Raw genomic sequence first — 7,556 nt, forward strand, 5'->3', positions numbered from 1 at the left:
CAGCATTCAGAGAATATAACATGAAAATAAAGTAATAAGTCAGTGATCAAACACATGAATTTTGCTTCACAATTTTCACAGTTTGAAAATGTGAGTCCAGTGTGAGTCACAGGGACAGAATCAAAATGACTGTATGATAACCATTTAAATGTCTCAAAGTCATTCTAGTGCCAACTTGTAATCTTTTTGTCACCTGTAATCTGAAAAACATCTTTATTCGCCTTATTTATCTGAAGAATGAAACCTCATATTACCTCCAACATGCATTTTTAAGACCACACTCTAAGAATCATTTTTAGTGATAAAAACTTTTATCAATGTCAATGTCATATTTTAACATGTCACAATCCACGGCTTGCTGCAAATCCATGCAGCCATATGTTAGTTGTGATGATGCTCTCAGTGTGCATCGTGATCATCCCCTCATTATGAGCCCATCTTTGAGGGAACGTTGGCCAGAGGTGAGTAAACAACACTGCCACCCCATGGCTGTTCAGAGGAAATTTGCAGTTGCTGAACAGAAAAGAAAGAGAACCTAATGGCTTCTGATTGGAAACGTGTCTCAAATATACAGTATACTATTTAAGTAATATACACCGATCAGCCACAACATTAAAACCACTGACAGGTGAAGTAAACAACATTCAATATTCTGCTGGGAAGAGTAAATTTGGAGGCCAGGTTAGGGTTAGGGTTACCTAACCTAACCTGGCCTCCAAATTTACTAGATCCCAAACTGATCAAGGATCACAGAATCAGCGAACGTCCATTTTAATGCACAATAAATGTTGATGTGATGTTCTGGGAATCAGTCACTCATGACTCTATGGGAAATGTCACAGTACATTCAATACCAAGAACACTGGTGAAGACTGACGCATTGTCCTGGGCATCGCTTCAAGATAAAGGGCATTCAAAGAGGTTTCAGAGCGAGGCATCTCTCATTCTGATGTAAAGGTTCATCACTTCCCTCCCTCTTCCTCACATCCTTCCTCTCCGTCTCCTGATCTTCTCCTCATCTTTTCTCCAAGCTCGCAAGCTGATTCCTGAGAGAGGATTAGGTCCAATTTTTTTCCATTATGCTAATAGTTTTGTCCTTTCCACCCCCCACACGCTTAATTTGGTTAAGAGACTGCTTTATCATTATTACCAAACTTCATAGAAAACAGGCACATTTGAATGAAGTGTATTGCGACACTTAGTCCTGATTTCAGAAATTAGAAAGGCCACATGGTTGACGGGTAAACGTACCTCCAACAGAAAGGGTGATTGTGTAATTCTTGTGTCTTGGCAGTGTTTTGGTATGAAAAATAGGTCAATTGGTACCAAGACTTTTAATATTACATATTTGAATGAAGAAAAAAAATCTAAGTTTTTATTTTTGCACAGTTCCTCTTTGAAGTCGGACAACTACTACTACTGAAATTCACTGGACTACCTGTGTACGGGGTTTTCAAATAAAATGACATCATCTGAAAATTAAAAGTCTATTAAAGGTTCTAGGTATTACTTTATAAGGTGCGAAATCCTTCTGATTAACGGTGAGGACACAGATCGAAGGTAATCTCCCTCACCAGAGAGGTCAAGTGTTTAAACAGGCTTAGTTTCTGATAAAATATGTAAATAATAAAAATGTACAGATTGCATTGGGCTTATGCAATCTGTACATTTTAAATGGCCCACTTTACACCTATGTTTGGCCCCTGCATAGTGGACGTCTTAAGAGTCTCTCTCTACATGATAAAAGTATTAACCACCCAACATGAAGTCTTATATTACCCTGGGTAAATTTATAACGCATTGATTCGTGTGCAACCCAACCAGCGGTATTAATAATGGAAAGCAGACCACTGCTGCAGTCATGGCAGGTTTCAAGCAGGGTTGATACGATCTCTTAAGGATTCATGGCACAAAGATGAAAGGATTGATTCATTCTCAACATTTTTAAGCTTTTTTTCTTTTCCACCCGTACATTCCTAGCACACACACTGTCTCTCAGGACCCTTTCATGGTTACACCTGTTTCTTGTAAAGACTGGAGAGCTCTAAAAAGTTTTTTTTTTTTTTTTATGATCGGAATAAAGGAAAAGCTATGGGCTTCTGATGGGAAACATGTCTCAAATATACAGTATACTGTTAAGGTAAAATACATCGATCAGCCACAACATTATAACCACTGACAGACGAAGTCAATAACATTGACCATCTTGTGATAATTCAATGTTCTGCTGGGAAACCTTTGGCCCTGGCATTCGTGTGGATGTTACTTAGACGTGTACCACCCACCTTGACCAGACCAGGCACCCCCACCCCATAGCTGTGACACGAATGGTTGGCAGCAACCATCCCCAGCATGATGCAGCCTGACACAGGCACAAACACACAAAAACATTTTAGCAACAACTCATAAAAACAAGATGAGCAACACAAAAAGGTGTTGACCTGGCCTCCAAATTCACTAGATCCCAAATTCATCAAGGATCCCCTCTCCTCAACTCATAGGACCCAAAGGTCCCTGCTAACAATATTCTGGCCCATCTCCATTCTCTGATGAGTCAAAACTGTTTTGGAGGCACAAGGGAGACCTACACAATATAAGGCAGGTGGGCCATAATGTTACGCCTGATCAGTGTATAAGTGATTTCAAAATGAAAACCAAATACTAGGAGGAAAAATTATGAGTTTCTAAGCTAGTGCAGTTGCCCTTTTTGTTTAAAAATACAATGACCTAGACGAAGGAAGAATGATGACACAATGAGAATTGTAGTTAAATTAAAGTTCCTGGTGTTTCTCTTGGTTTAACTCTACATATTTACACTGTATATGGGCTCACGGCACAGACGAAGCAAAAAATGCAGGTGATTAATGTGCAAGCAATACGTTGTTTTATAGTCAGACTTATCACACCCTATTACAAACCTTATACTCTGGAGTCATTGGTCCAAGAATTACACAGTAGCCTCATGCCTTTACATGTATCATGTTCCTCTAAGGCACAGGCTTCAAACATACGGCCCCTGGGCCAAAAGTGGCCGCCAGAGGGTCTAATCTGGTCTAATGTGCCAAAATTATACAGAAGACTACATTTTTTTTTTAATGACAATAACAGAACACAACACTGAGACACAGGTCTAAACAGCAGATGGCAATGTGCCCAAATTGCACTTATTTTTCTTAAGAATTTCTTTTTTTGAAGAATAGTTTGTTAAATGTAAACATTCTCCTAATCTACTTGTTCTTTGCAAAGAAAATAAAAAAATGTGGGGTTTTCATTACTCATAAATTATTGTGGTGTTATTTTACCTGTCTCTGGTGCTCTTGAGATCAAATTGGACTGTATGTGGCCCCCGAGCTAAAATGAGCTCTAAGGGCATGAAGCATCAACAGAATAATGTGTTAGTCAGTGGTACACTAAAAGCTCCTTATTAAGAGCTTTTAGTGCACCACAGAATGAAATTAATGTCTTTCACAGTTTTTCCGCTTGAAAATGGTCCCTACAACACGGTGAAAAACAATACAGACACAGGCAGATGGTTTTGTTTTTCAAAAAAACAAAAAAAAAAAAAAAAGGGGGCTGCCTCACAAAAGAGAAACAAATTAGAGTTGCTCAGTTTAAATCTGAAATCAGCTTACCTCAATCTCATTTTGCTTTTGTTGCTCCTTGTTGTCTGTAATGAGCCCTGGCCCGCGTTGCCCGTGCGCAAGATCCCGCCGAGGATTAAGGCAAGAACAAAGCATAATGTAAAACAAGTGACAACACAAGAAAACATGTTTTGTTTTGTTTTGTTCGAGGAGCGCGAAAAGTGAATTTAAAGTAGCTGCCTTGAGGAGCTTATTATTCTGTAGGTACAAATAGAAACTCATTCGTGTAAGTGGTCTCCAGACAAAAACAAATGATGCGTAAACAGAGCCTGAAGATTAGTGGCTGTTCCTTTGTCCTCCAGGAACATTTTCTAAATAGTTTCTAAAAGCCAAGAATTGGGATAATGAAGAATAATGAAGATATTTCGTTAACACTGAGGCCGCATCCGTACATTTGAACAACAAAATGATACGCTGAGCAATAGAAGGATGCTGCATGATTATTATTTCTGAATATATTCATGAAAATACTATGTAATATGTCAATAAAATACATCAAAAATTACTAAGAAATAAGCGTGACATACTCTATGTGGAACATTTTGGCTTTAACAGATGTATTTAAGATTATAATTCTCTTACACCACATTACAGAGTAATCCAAGGATACACCTTGCATTTTATATATTTATTAAAAACAACCAAATATTGTAAAAAAAAAAAAAAGAGGGGGGGGGCGCAATAATCCAAGGCAACGTGGAAATAAGAATGATGTATGTTTTTACGTCCATCCTCTCTGGTCAGTGTTATGTGTTTCTATCTCTAGAGATGCTTCAGAAAGGACAAATAAATCCTGAGGATTTTAGCTTGTCATTCACTAGTACAATGCCGCCCTCTTATGGTGAATCGTAGGTACTGCAGTTACTTCTTTATATGTGAAGAGGATTAAATTCACTACATGTGAAATTGGTTTCATATATTTAAACGAGAACCGTAATAAGTTGATTTGGATTTATCCAATGTGGAGAAAGAGGCAGATGCCGGATCAAGTAGAACATTATGACCACATTTCTAATATTGTGTGGATGTCCTGAGTGTAGGCCTTTGGGTCCGATGGGTTGATTGGAGGAGCTTCTGTGGATCAGGCTTGTTTCAGATACTTATATTGTTTGGGATCAGGTCAAGTCAACACCTCTGCCAGGGATGGCTGCTGCCAACCCTTAGTGTCACTACTATGGGATGAGGGTGCCTGGTCTGGTCTAGTAGGGTGGTGCATGTCTTAAGTAACATCCACATGAATGCCAGCACTAAAAGTTTCCCAGCAGAACATTGCATTGTGACATGCTGACCAGTGTTATTCACGTCATCATAATCATAATTTCACGCCTGATCGGTGTATTTCTGAAGATACAAACAGAACTCCATGTGTAGTTGGCGCATCTCTAATACGCAAGCAAACATTAACACTGAGGTCAGTGTTTCAATGATTTAAACCACAGACTTGGAGACACATGATCTTACTGCTGGGTCTTTCTCAAAGCATAAAGATGAGCATTGTTTTAATTTCTTAACTTTGGGGCGTCTGTCAGGCTGGGCATATAGAGCGTCACAGGGAACAGGCTGCACGTCTGCCTGTCGGTAATCTTGTGAGCATTGTGAGACCGTGCCGTCAATAGAAAAAGACAATGTTTTCTATGTAATACATGTTTTCGTTGCCAATAGCGTCACCACATAAGTAATATTCCATAATTATGATTACACCTGAACCATCAGCTGGACTAGTCAGATAACACTAACTGATCGAGAGGGCCAGCTCCATCCGGGGCCGTCCTCTGGATTCAAAGGAGCAGGTGGGGGAGATGACGTTCGTCATTTATATTTAACAATATTCAACCTACCCCCTTCAACCCTCAATTTACACTAGTTGTCATAGGTTAGTTTCTTAAACCTGATGCAGTTCAGTTCAAGTTTATCAATGTCTCAGAGGGAAATTTGGGTTGCAGTGACACAGAGGCACAGAATAGATGGAAAACAATACCAGTAATATGCACAGACAGCAGATACTGAACAATATGCTGGCACACATATGTCAGCAAGGCCGCCAACTGGCTCTGAGCAAATAAAAGTAAAATATGCTAAAATACGTAAGCTAGGATAAGCTAAAATAAATACTAGAGCAGACAACCAGTCGCGACAGTTAAGATGCGATAGCAGCCTTAGCTTCATGTTCGACATTGCTACCTTCGCTTAGCAGCATTCGATGCACGAATAGAGGCAGAAACAAAGGAATATTTGTCCCGTAACATTTACTTTTTAAAATTTTCTCTTGTCTACCTCGTGCTATTTTTTTGGTATCTTTTTGTATTTTTGCACCGTTGTTCCCTGCTGCTATAACACCCTAATTTCCTCACGGGGATTAATAAAGTCCTATCTTATCTCTTATGTTATAAAAGTATGGTCCAGGTTGCCGTGGCAGCAGATGCGCTTTCTCCAACGAGCGTCAACTCTTCAAAACAAAGAAAGAGTTGACGTGTTTTTGTGTCTGCCTGTTAGGTAACCAACGCGAATGATTTGTGCCAGTGACCTTGCCCGAGGCCTGTGGATGGGCGGGTGGAGAGGAAGGTGAGTTTTAAAAGAACTGCCAAACCCTGAGTCCAGAATGATCTGCAGTCCACCTGCGTTAAGCAACAGAAGGATTTGTTGTTTCTCAGTGGCACCAACAGTACCAGAGGCCGTTAATTATGCTTTCTTTCAAAACCTTGCCTTTGATTGCTGTGTATTTTGGCAGAAATGTTGAATATTATATTAGATTACATCATTTGCGCCAAAAGCCTGAAAGAGAAACTGAGAAAGGCCCTGTATGGAGTCACTATCTGGTGTGTCCATTCTGGGCTACTGTAGAAATGTGACATTGCAAACGCAACTGCGCCCCATACAGAAATAAATCTCTTTAAGGCAACAGTAAGGCAAAAGTTAGCAATCCCCAACAGAAATGATTGGATGGAACATCAGGTTATGATATAAAGAAAATCTTTATTTCATTATTTCTAAAGTCTCGTCTTTGATGTTGACTATGCTGAAATATTAATTGCTGGCAGGAGTCTTGACATATCATAATCCGTTTCCTAGCCCACGCAAGTTGGAAGCAGGTGGAGTTGCATCAGAAATATAGTTTCTTTCATGTACAGGTGTTCACCCGCCTCATGTGACATCAGTGCTTGGTGTGTGTACAGGTAAAACAAAGACATGTAAGACTCCGCGTCTCAAAATACTTTCATGTTTGGGAACGTAACTACGTGATGCAGGCTTGGAAGGGAAAAACTGCTCTTTTAGAAGTTACTCTGAGTAAGTCACTTGAAAGAAGGCAAGCCAGGTAAGCACTGACATACTCCAATCAGGCATAACATTATGACCACCTGCCTAATATTGTATATTTTGCCTCCGAAAAGCTGTGAGTCATCGAGGAATGAACATGGTCCATGGGTTGAGAAGGGGGGCGTCCGTGAATTGGGCTTGTTCGTGTACATCGCGTGGTAGCGTGGCCGAGCGGTCTAAGGCGCTAGATTAAGGCTCCAGTCTCTTCGGAGGCGTGGGTTCGAATCCCACCGCTGCCAGACATTTTAGAGGGAGCTGTGGAGTAGTGGTTAGAGGTGCATCTTGGGGCATTACCCCATGAGGGATCAATAAAAGAACAACTACAACAACAAAAATCTATTCAATCTATTTGGGATTTAATACATTTGGAGGCCAGGTGTCATTGCTATGTGCCTAACATCCGCATGAATGCCAGGTGCAAAAGTTTCCCAGCTGAACACTGAATTGTCATAAACTGGCCAGTGATATTTACTTCTCCCGTCAGCGGTCATAATGTGATGCCTGATCAGTGTTCATTGTTTGTGCGTTCTCTGTTTTCAAATGTGAATCCACACTTTGCCCTCGCTCACCGCCAGCACGCAGCGCAACCGGTGACGTCAC

At 40.3% G+C, this 7,556-nt stretch overlaps 1 non-coding gene across 1 annotated transcript; it reads left to right on the forward strand.

Annotated features, from left to right (window-relative positions):
• Positions 1 to 7,113: 7,113 nt before the first annotated feature.
• trnal-aag lies at positions 7,114 to 7,195 on the forward strand. The gene has a single exon. It is a non-coding gene; the product is annotated as a tRNA-Leu (tRNA).
• The last annotated feature ends 361 nt before the right edge of the window (positions 7,196 to 7,556 follow it).

The sequence above is a fragment of the Mugil cephalus genome, chromosome 19 (assembly GCF_022458985.1).
Source record: "Mugil cephalus isolate CIBA_MC_2020 chromosome 19, CIBA_Mcephalus_1.1, whole genome shotgun sequence".
In the NCBI taxonomy this organism is placed as follows: domain Eukaryota; kingdom Metazoa; phylum Chordata; class Actinopteri; order Mugiliformes; family Mugilidae; genus Mugil; species Mugil cephalus.